At 42.5% G+C, this 12,107-nt stretch overlaps 1 non-coding gene across 1 annotated transcript; it reads left to right on the top strand.

Annotated features, from left to right (window-relative positions):
• Positions 1-1,554: 1,554 nt before the first annotated feature.
• Positions 1,555-1,659, top strand: LOC114680462 (U6 spliceosomal RNA). The gene has a single exon (XR_003732687.1). It is a non-coding gene; the product is annotated as a U6 spliceosomal RNA (small nuclear RNA).
• Positions 1,660-12,107: the final 10,448 nt, after the last annotated feature.

The raw sequence follows: 12,107 nt of genomic DNA, 5'->3' as shown, positions 1-12,107 counted from the left end.
GGCTGGGATTTTGATATTCTTCACATGGACACTTAGTATACCACAGGAAGGCATCTTTAATCACTCCCTTTCTGTGTTTGGCTCCTCCTCCTGTGCTTATCCTAAAACAGAGCCTTACAGGGTCATAATTTGGAGAAAGCGCAGGTGTGAGCCACTGTGCCCAGCCATATCAGATCCCTATTCTTGTTTTATTTATTTTATTTTTTGAGATGGAGTCTTACTCTTGTCACCCAGGCTGGAGTGCAGTGGTGTGATCTTGGCTCACTGCAACCTCTGCCTCCTGGGTTCAAGTGATTCTCCTGCCTGAGACTCCCAAGTAGCTGGAATTACAGGTGGGTGCCACCATGCCTGGCTAAGTTTTGCATTTTTAGTAGAGATGGGCTTCTTCATGTTGGCCAGGCTGCTCTCTGACTCCTGACCTTAAGTGACCTGCCTGCCTTGGCTTCCCAAAGTGCTGAGATTACAGACGTGAGCCACTGTGCCCAGCCATATCAGATCCCTATTTTTGAAGAATCTAAGTCACTAGGTACAGTACCAGGCACTGTGTATCACTCCCCAATCTCATTAGTCTCTTTCTTTTCCCAGTAACCACTATTCTAATTTTGGAGTTCATCATTCCCATGAATATTAAAAAATTTTAATTACAGACAAGTGCACGATTATGTGAAGAATAGTTTGAATATATTACAACTTTACATAAGTTTATAAAGTTGTGTTCATTCCTCTGGGTCATTCCTTTCAACTGCTTCATAATATTTCTCTATGGCTTTAACCCAGTTATTGTATTTATTTTCTTACTGTTGGATAGTATTTTAAAAAATAAATAGATCTATGTTGAGATTATTTTTAAAATAGTGCATATTAAGCGTCAGGCATTGTTCTAAACACTTGACAAGTACCAATTGATTTAATTATCATAATAGGACTAGGAGGAGCTCAATATTATTTCTCCATTTTACAGATGGGAAACTGAGGCACAGAGGGAAGTTAAGTCACAGAGAGAGGTTATTTGCTCAAGGTCACAACATTAGTAACTTGTGGGCCTACTTCCTAGAAGTGAAATTTGTGGATCACGGGCTATAGGCAGCTTCCACCTTACTAGATACTACACTCTACCAAGTAGTTGTGTAGATAGGAACTCTTGGAGAACAGAGCCAGAAGCCCAGAACTGTGAGGAATAATGGATTAGGAAACCATTCCCAGGAGGAAAACTAGGCCCTAAACTAGGAACATTCTCTGCCTCCAGAATAGGGGGTGTGACATGGACTGAATGATGTGTCCCCTCAAATTCATATGTTAAAGCTCTGTCCTTCAGTGTGACTATGCTTGGAGACAGTGCCTATGAGGAGGTAATAAGATTAGATGAGGTCATAAGAATGGGGCCCCAATCCAATAGGGCTGGTGTCCTTTGTAAGAAGAGGAAGAGACACCAGAGCTTTACTGCTATCTGCAAACCAGAAAGAGCACCCTCACCAGGAATCAAGTTGGCTGGCACTGTGATCTTGGACTTCCCAGCCTCTAGAACTCTTGAGAAATAAATTTCTGTTGTTGTGATTGCTTTGGCAGCACATATACTAAAAAATTGGAATGATGCAGAGAAGATTAGCGTGGTGCCTGTGCAAGGATGACATGCAAATTTTTGAAGATACACACACGTGTGTGTGTGTGTGTGTGTGTGTGTGTGTGTGTGTGTGTATAGATGGAATCTCGCTCTGTTGCCCAGGCTGGAGTTCAGTGGCACAATCTTGGCTCACTACAACCTCCATCTCCTGGGTTCAAGTAATCCTTCTGCCTCAGCCTCCTAAGTAGCTGGGACCACAGACATGTGCCACCACGCCTGGCTAATTTGTTTTGTATTTTTGGTAGAGACAGGGTTTCACCACATTGCCCAGGCTGGTCTTGAACTCTTAAGCTCAAGTGACCTGATTGCCTTGGCCTCCCAAGGTGCTGGGATTACAAGCATGAGCCACTGCACCTGGCCAACATTCCATATTTTAAAATGGACTCTGGGGACTCGAGGGAAAGGGTGGGAGGGGGCCGAGGGATAAAAGACTACAATTTCGGTGCAATAAACACTGCTTGAGTGATGGGTGCACCAAAATCTCAGAAATCACCACTAAATAAGTTTTCCATGCAACCAAACACCACCTGTTTCCCAAAAACTATTGAAAAATAAAAAAGAAGCTAGAAGATAGATATAATGGGTTAACTATACTATTCTCTGTATTCTTGTGTAAATTCGAACTTTTTTGTAATAAAAATTAAAGACTGCTTAAAAGAATTTCTATTGCTTAAGCCACCCCTTCTATGTATTTTGTTATAGCAGCCCGAGTGGGTTAATCCAGGGTCTTAATCAAATTTGTCTGGCTATGGGTTGGTTGTTACTATATGCCTTCCATTACTCCTTTTTGTTTTTGGATGGAGGTGTCTATTGTAACTGTCCTCTCTCTGCCTCACCATTGTATGCTGGGTGTGTGTGTAAGCAGATAACTCGTCTTTTTAGTTCCTGGGTCTCTGGATCCAGAGAAGTTGGATTTGAGAAGCGTCATTTACGTTTGAATCTTGCAGATCATGTCGTCATGGACGTTGTCCCTGATGACATGATTGAGTGAGACTTCAGAGTCCTGACTGCAGATGAGTACCCCTTGCATGCCGGAGGGGTATCAACCATTGGGGTCAAGGGAAGACTGTGATAGAGATTGTTTCATATATGTGTGCAAGTATATATATTATATATATGTATTTATTGGCTCTATCGTGCAAGCTGGGCACCCAGGCTCTGTTGTCCAGGCCCAGTGGTATCATCTCAGCTCACTGCAACCTCTGTCTCCGGGGCTCAAGCCATCCTCCCACCTCAGCCTCCTGAGTAGCTGGGACTACAGGTGCGTGCCATCACACCTAGCTAATTTTTGTATTTTTTGTAGAGATGGAATTTCGCCACGTTGTCTAGGCTGATCTCGAACTCCTGTGCTCAAGTCATCCGCCTGCCTGGGCCTCCCAAAGTGTTGGAATTACAGGAGTGAGCCACTGTGCCTGGCTGAGAGTGTTCTATATTAAAGGCCTCCCATGAATTTCTCTCTTTAGTATCCAAACCCTTGCAGTCTTCCTGTCTTGATGCTGGAGTTGGCTATATGACTTTTTTTTTTTTTGAGATGGAGTTTCACTCTGTCACACAGGCTGGAGTGCTATGGTGTGATCTCGGTTCACTGCAACATCCGCCTCCTGGGTTCAAGTGATTCTCCTGCCTCAGCCTTCCAAGTAGCTGGGATTACAGGCGCCTGCCACCACACCTGGCTAATTTTTGTATTTTTAGCAGAGACGGGGTTTCACCATGTTGGCCAGGCTGGTCTCGAACTACTGACCTCAAGTGATCTGCTTGCCTTGGCCTCCCAAAGTGTTGGGATTACAGGTGTGAGCCACCGCGCCCAGCCATGTGACTTTCTCTGGCTTGCAGGGCATAAGCAAATACGAGGCTAGCAGAGACTTGATAAGCACTTTGCACTGGGAAATTGTATGCCATGTGAAAAAGGCCAGTTTAGCCACCCTAAGGATATAAAATCAAATAGACAGAGGTCTAGCCATCCCAACTGAGCCCAGTCCCTGCCAACAAATGTAGCCACAGCAGGACATGCAGGTATGGTCGACAGAATAACTGCCCAGCCATCCTACAGATTCAGGAGAAATAATAAATTGTTACGTCTTTAAGCCACTAAGTTTCAGTCTAGCTTGTTACATAGCAATATATAACATACACAGAAGTTTAGCTCCCCTATTGTCATTTTTGTTTTTTCAATTATAATCCATGACATCTATGCATTTTTTTCCTAAGCACAACTTTAGCGACATCTTATACGTTTTGATGCATACTATATTCTAATTTCCATTATACTTTTTCTTTGACTTAAGAGTTACTCAGGCAGGGCGTGGTGGCTCCCACCTGCAATCTCAGCACTTTGAGAGGCTGAGGTGGGTAGATCACCTGAGGTCAGGAGTTTGAGACCAGACTGGCCGACATGGTGAAATCCTGTCTCTACTAAAAATACAAAATTTAGCCGGGTGTGGTGGCATGCACCTGTAGTCCCAGCTGCTCGGGAGGCTGAGGCACAAGAATTGCTTGAACCTGGGTGGCACAGGTTGCAGTGAGCCGAGATCGCACCACTGCACTCCAGCCTGGGCAACACAGTGAGACTGCATCTCAATTAAAAAGTAAATAAATAAATAAGAGTTATTTAGAAGTGTATTTTAACATTTCTTTATATAATTTTTTTGTTACTTTTTTGTTATTGGTTTCTAGTTTGAGTTTTGTTAGGATTGGGTTGTTAGAAGTTTTTGAGATTTACTTTGAGACAAAATACATGTTCAAATACTCTAAAACATTCTGCTTATGTTTTAACAGCACGCGTATTTGCTGATTTTTGGCTGTGGTATATATATGCACATATATATACACAAACATAGTTTATATATTTTATATATGTTAATAAATAAAAAATTAGCTTGATATGGTATATATATGTGTTTGTGTATGTAGACTACATATATCTATACATCTATTATATTTACTATGTATTATAATCATTCTATATCTATCATAGTATATTATATAATCTGATATATAATATATTAATTATATATATATTTTTTGTTTGTTTTTCCTGTCACCCATGATGGAGCGCAGTGGTACAGTCCTGGCTCACTGCAACCTCTGCCTCCCGGTTCAAGCAGTTCTTCTGCCTCAGCCTCCCAAGTAGAGTAACTGGGATTACAGGCACTCACCACCATGCCTGGCTAATTTTTGTATTTTTAGTAGAGACAGGGTTTCATCACATTGGCCAGGCTGGTCTCGAACTCCTGACCTCAAGTGATCTGCCCACCTCGGCCTCCCAAAGGGCTGAGATTACAGGCATCAGCCACCGTGCCCGACCTCTGTTTACTTTTTTTTTTGTCCATTTGCTTTATTAATTACTGAGGTACTTTTGTTAAAATTTCCCAGTTTTACAATGGATTTAAAAAATTTCCTTGTAATTTTACCCATATTTACTTCATATTCTGATACTGTTATTAGTTGAGTACATGTTCTGAATTGTTGTATGTTTTTGGTGGTATACCTTTCATCTATTTTTTCATAATAATTCTTTTGGACTTAAAGTCTTATTTAAAATATTAATATAGCTCTATCAGTAGTTTTGATGATATTTACTTGTAATATATTTTTACATCTTTAGTTGTAACTTTTCTGTATTCCACTGTGTCTCTAGTAAGCAGCTTATGCCTGCATTTTAAGTTTTTAATTAAAAACCTTTTTTCTGAGATGGAGTCTCGCTTTGTCACCTAGGCTGGAGTGCAGTGGCGCAATTTCAGCTCACTGCAACCTACGTCTCCTGGGCTCAAGCGATTCTCGTGTCTCAGCCTTCCAAGTAGTTGGGATTACAGGCGTGCGCCACCACAGCTGGCTAATTTTTGTACTTTTAGTAGAGACAGGTGTTTCACCATGTTGGCCAGGCTGGTCTCGAACTCCTGACCTCAGGTGATCTGCCTGCCTTGGCCTCCCAAAGTGCTGGGATTACAGGCGTGAGCCACCGTGCCCAGCCATACATGCATTTTTAAAGGCTGATGCTCTATTAATGATGAATTTCATCCATTTGCATTTATTGCAATTACTTACATGTTTAGATTTCTTCCTGTCCTCCTCTTTTGTGCTATTTACTATGCTTTTTCTTTCTCTTTTTCTTTTTCTTTTTTTTTTTTGAGACGGAGTCTCACTCTGTCGCCCAGGCTGGAGTGCAGTGGCCGGATCTCAGCTCACTGCAAGCTCTGCCTCCTGGGTTCACGCCATTCTCCTGCCTCAGCCTCCCAAGTAGCTGGGACTACAGGCGCCCGCTGCCTCACCCGGCTAGTTTTTTTGTATTTTTTAGTAGAGACGGGGTTTCACCGGATTAGCCAGGATGGTCTCGATCTCCTGACCTCGTGATCCGCCCATCTCGGCCTCCCAAAGTGCTGGGATTACAGGCTTGAGCCACCGCGCCCGGCCTACTATGCTTTTTCTTTGCTCCTTTTTTTGTCTTGCTTTAAGTGTGTTTTTAAAATTCACATTTTTCTTTTTAACTAACGACATCATGCATTCAATTTCTATTTCTTACATTTAACTTGCATCTTGATTTAAGAAAGTCTGAAATTGATCAGCATCACCAGCCTCCTCTAGAACTAGAAAATAATCTTTATTCTTTACCCAGTCCCAATAATATGTTATTTGTAGCTAATATTCTAGTTTCACAATGTTTTGTTTCCTCCACAAATTTGTTACTTTTTATTGTTTTATATGAGCAATGCTTACTTAGATTTACCTACATTTGACACATTTGCACCTTATTCCTTTCCACTGGCCTCCCTCCCTCCCTCCCTCTCTTTGTTCCCTCCCATTTTAAAGACAGGATCTCTCTCTGTTGTCCAAATTGGAGTGCAGTGGCATGATCATGGCTCACTATAGCCTGGAACTCCTGGGCTCAAGCGGTCCTCCCATCTCAGCCTCCCGAGTAGCTGGGACTATAGGTGGATGCTACCATGCCAGGGTAATTTTTTAACATTTGCATAGAGACAGGGTTTTGCTATGTTGCCCAGGCTGGTCTGGAACTCCCGGCCTCAAGCAATCCTCCTGCCCTGGCTTTCCAAGGTGCTAGGATTATAGGCATGAGCCATTGCACTCAGCCCTCTTTTCCTTCTTCCTAAATTATGTCTTTTAGGATTCCTCTCTGCCAAGGTTTGAGAGAGGTCAACTCTCTTATTCTTTGTTCGCTTTAAAATGTCTTTAGTTTGCCCTCATTCTTCAGTGATAGTTTATCTTCTTTATCTGCAGAGAATCCTAGATAATAATTACATTTTTTCACTTTGAAGATACTGTGTTTTTGGTTTCTATTGTTGTTAAGTCTGCTCTTTGTCATTCCTTTGTAGTTAATCTACTTTTTTTTTGGTGTTTAAAATTTTCTTGTTGTCTTGGAGTTTTGCTGTTTATTATAATGTGACAAGGTATAGCTTTATTTCTGCATTTCCTGCTTGGTACTTTTTGTATTGTATTTCCTGAATCTGAGGATTCATGTCTTTCATTAATTCTAGAAAATTCTCAGCCATGTGTTCTTTGAATATTACCTCTCTCACATCTCTTCGTTTCTGCTGGAATTCCAATTAGATACATATTTATCTTCTCATTCTCTCTTCTGTGGCTCTTAAACTCTCTTGAAGCCTTTCCGTGTTTTATTTCTTTTGCATTCTGGGCAATTTCCTGAGCCCTATCATAGTCTACTCTTCCCTTTTCAGCTGTGTCTAAGCTGTTGCCAAATTTGACTAGTGGGTTTTCTGTTTCAGTGATTCCATTTTTCATTTCATAAGTTTTTTTTTTCTTTCTATACTGTCTCCTATGTTTACTTTTCTCCTTTATGTCTTTGTTTTATCATCTTCATTTGATTATTCAGCAACCTGAAGCTCTGAGAGTCTAATGAACTTTGTTACATGCTTGTTACTTCTGCTGGCTCTTGCTCACGACGGATTATTAAGTACTGAGTTGTGTGATCGTATGTTGTGAGTTCATCTTCAGCAGGGCTCCATAATTGACTTTCCAGTGAGGAAACTCATATTTTTGTTTTTCTATTCAGAGTCTAGGTAGGCCAGAAGAGACTAACTTCCACGTCATTTCATTATGCTGGTAGAGAGAGATTTTTCTAGTCGACTCTTCCTGTGCTGTATGTGGAGTCAGGGGAGGGAGGATGGGTGGGTCTTACTTCAGCTTCCTACTTGGCAGTCTCAAGGTCTTTTACTTTATTGCTGTGTGCATGTTAAAACCAAATTCCTAACATTCGTCAAGATGAAGATAAACCCAACCAATCCAGGTTAGTTGCCACATCAGCTCACTTGCATAATGCTCTGGTTTTCAGAAACCAAATCTTCATTGCTGAGCTCTGGGGATTTCTCTTACTTTCTTGTAAGCTTAACTCTGCATTCAAATGGTTTTACTTTTTTTTTTTTTTTTACAGAGTCTCACTCTGTCATCCACGCTGGAGTGCAGTGGTGCGATCTTGGCTCACTGCAACCTCTGCCTCCCAGGTTCAAGCGATTCTCTTGCCTCAGCCTCCCGATTAGCTGGGATTACAGGCATGCACCACCATGCCTGGCTAATTTTTGTAGTTTTAGTAGAGAGGGGGTTTTGCCATGTTGGCCAAGCTGGTCTCGAACTACTGACCTCAAGTGATTCACCTGCCTCAGTCTCCCAAAATGCTGAGATTACAGGCATGAGCCACCACAGCTGGCTGCTATGCATTCAAATGGATGTTACATCTGGCATTCTTCTGTGTTAATAGTGGGAGAGTTTTCAAAACATTGAGTCTGTCCTGTTCATAAGTTCATAAAATTAGAAATCTTCAGAATTCTAATCTATCAAGTGTTGTTGTCCATACCACACAATCATAGCCTAATTTCCACTCATGGCACACACTTCTACAGGAGCATGCTGCATGTGCACACGTGTGCAGCCACACAATACCTGTTTTGCATACAGTAGACTCACCCTTAGTGCCCATGTGTAACTTTATCCCTTATGGGATCTCAGTGGAAAAAGTAAAAGTTTCAATGCCTAGAAAAGTATATGGGGTCAGAGGGAGTCCCTTCATGATCAACAGAAACTTTTTGGGAAATACAGTGCAGTGGTTAACGCCTGTGTATCAGACAAGCCTGTGTTGAATCTAACCTTTGCCAGTCTGTGACCTTGAGAAGAGTACTCAACTTCTCTTTTTTTGGAGACAGGGTCTTGCTCTGCCACTGAAGCTGGAGTGCAGTAGTGCATTCTTGGCTCATTGCAGTCTCAACCTCCCAGGCTCAAGTGCATCCCCTATCTCAGCCTTCCAAGTAGATGGTACTACAGGTGTGCACTGATTTCTAAAAAATAAAAGAAAATAATGAAAAGTTTTTATAGGGACAAGGTCTCACTATGTTGCCCAGGCTGGTCTTGAACTCCTGGCCTCAAGTGATCCTCTCACCTTGGCCTCCCAAAGTGCTGGGATTACAGGCATGAGCCACTGCACCTGGCCTTACTCAACTTCTTTATGCTCAGTTTTCACATCTGTGAAATGAGAGTGTTACATGTTGTGAGGACTAAATGAATGATTCAATAACGTTAGTTATTACAATTATTATTATTAAAATTCTTTATTTGTATGCTTTAAAAATCTCAATCCCCTTCCAAAAGACTCTGAGGGCCAGTATATTAAGTTGAACCACAAAATCGCCATGTTTGTAGACAAAAAATTATTAGATTGGCAGTTTGGTAAGGCTCAGTGTAATACTCCAGAACAGGGATCCTATTTTGAAGTTGTTAGAAGAAGACGCATTCAAAGGATAAGACTTTGATAATAGAAACACAGATTGGGGCTGGGGGCGGTGACTCACACCTATAATCCCAGCACTTTGGGAAGCCGAGGCGGGCGGATCACGAGGTCAGCAGATCGAGACCATCCTGGCTAACACAGTGAAACCCCGTCTCTACTAAAAATACAAAAAATTAGCCGGACGTGGTGGCGGCGCCTGTAGTCCCAGCTACTCGGGAGGCTGAGGCAGGAGAATGGCGTGAACCGGGGAGGCGGAACTTGCAGTGAGCCGAGATCGCGCCAGGGCACTCCAGCCTGGGCGGCAGAGCTAGACTCCAATCTTAAAAAAAAAAAAAAAAAAAGGAAATAATTTTTAGGCAGATAGTAAGGGTAAAGTTTCTTGGTGGAAATTTTCCTGTAATAAGAAACAATCCCTGAACCATCTGTTTTCTGAACAGAAAAGGTGGCTTGAAGGGTTGGGTCAGCAAGCTTTAATATGCAAATGTCGGCCATTAGAAACTGGGTTCACTTAATATGGCGATTCCTGCTGTCTTTTCCTTTTCAACTGGTGTAGCAGTTGTCATGACCACCTCCAAATAACACCATGTGTTCAGAACATAATGGCGACCTGCATTTGCATGTTACAGGGCTAAGGTGGGAGGGCCAGGTTTTTCTCGGGTTACGTAAATGACACACCTGGTCAAACCAATCCCCTGGGCCCTATGGAAATCAGACACCACCTCCTCCAGCTTCCTCATATAAGCAGCCACTTTCCCGCTGCACACGGAGTTTTCTCTTTGTTAGAATCCCCATTCCCTCTGTCTCTATACGGGGCAGCTGTTTTCTTCTTCCTTCTTTCTTGCCTATTAAACTTTAGGATCTTTAAAACCACTCCACGTGTATCCGTTTCGTTTTATCTAAACCGGCGCGAGACCGAGGACCCTGGTATTCCTCCAGTCATTGGAGTGGTATCAGTGAGGTTGCAGTGAGCCGAGATCGCCCCACTGCACTCCAGCCTGGGGACAGAGTGCAACTCTGCCGCCCGCCCCCACCTCCAAAAAAAAAAAAAAAAAAAAAAGGAACAAAGATTGGGACTCAGTCTCTGGGGACTGGAAGGTCCCCAGGTGTTGAATTTGAATTGCCCATTGGACATTTCTTCGGTTTTATTACAATTTAGTCAGTTTCAGCATTGCCTAATTTAGCTAAAGTTTTGCCAGAAAGTTGCTGAAAAGTTATATATTTCAGGGTATTGAATAGGCCTATGTATTTGAAACAAAAATATCCCATTTTGGAAGTGATCATTAAGAATAGGAGACTTGGTAGTTAGCAGGAGGCTTTTAGACGGTCAGCTCATTAGTGAGCTCCTAAGGTGGCCTGCCTAGTGATTATGACAAAGAATTGGGGGTGGATTTGCATACTTCTGGATCTGATGTTCTTGTTAACACTGGATAGCTGATTAATAACTGTGAAGAAAATAAAGGTCCTGCCGGGTGGCCTGCAGGGAGCGATACATAATTAGAGGAAACCTTCCCTGCCAGACAGAGAGCTGCTGCTCCAGGGTTGATTATGAATAACCTTCTGAGGCCGGGAGTTGGAATTTAGCCGAATTCCTGTCACTTTCTTCCGTAATTTGACCGTGTGATTCACTGACAAGAAAAAGTGGCCCTGCGGAGGTGAGCCCTCCCCACACCAGAGGCTCTCCAATGCTGCTGATGCCTTTTGAATTCACTCGTCTTTTAACAGATCAGTCATTAGGTAATCTCTCTGATTTCACTTTTGTGATTTAGGTAAATTAGAAAATTAGCAACAATTAAGTCGGCTATGGGAGAGGCTTGAGATATATGGCCTGTTATTTTACAAGAGATAGTTACTACATTCTGTAGCACTTCATATGATCTTTATGAGACTGGCTCACTCAGTTCTCCATTGGGCAGAATTTTTTTTTTTTTCCGAGACGGAGTCTCGCTCTGTTGCCAGGCTGGAGTGCAATGGCGTGATCTCGGCTCCGCCTCTGGTGTTCAAGCAATTCTCCTGCCTCAGCCTCCCAAGTTAGCTGGGACTACAGGTGCGTGCCGCCACACCTGGCTGATTTTGTATTTTTAGTAGAGACAGGGTTTCACCATGTTGGCCAGGATGGTCTCGATCTCCTGACCTCATGATCCACCTGCCTTGGCTTCCCAAGGTGCTGGGATTGCAGGTGTAGCCACCGTGCCCGGCTGCAGAATTTAATTTCTATTCCTACCCCAAAATTGAATTGGTGACTGAATGTTGACCCAAAATGACAACGTAGTGTTAGATCCTCTCCAAGGATGCCAGAACTTTCTGATGACAACGGATTACACCTCCCTCTTAATTTCTTCCTTAAAAACGATGTAAGTAATCCATGATAGCTTCTTTTATTTATTATATTGTATTTATTTATTTTTAGAGATGAGGGTCTCACTTTGTTGCCTAGGCTGGTCTCAAACTCCTGGACTCAAGTGATCCTCTCACCTACGCCTCCCAAAGTGCTGGGATTACAGGCATGAGCCACCACGCCTGGCCCCATAATCACTTATGTAAAAGTTAAAAGAAAACCCCCAGATCACCATATTCACACCTTGGTGTGCGGCAAGGCCCTGAGTGAAAAGAGGATTCAATCTAGAGCAGAGATGTAGAAGTATAACTTTCATTATGGGAAAGGCATTTCTATGTAATAGAAGGAAAAAGAAGACTGTAGTTGCAAATGGCGAATTGGTGGCTAAAATACGAGGGATG

The sequence above is a fragment of the Macaca mulatta genome, chromosome 8, assembly GCF_049350105.2.
Source record: "Macaca mulatta isolate MMU2019108-1 chromosome 8, T2T-MMU8v2.0, whole genome shotgun sequence".
NCBI classification, from domain to species: Eukaryota; Metazoa; Chordata; class Mammalia; order Primates; family Cercopithecidae; genus Macaca; species Macaca mulatta.
The sequence above is the reverse complement of the archived record's forward strand: the minus strand, read 5'-3'. Positions and strand labels throughout refer to the sequence as shown.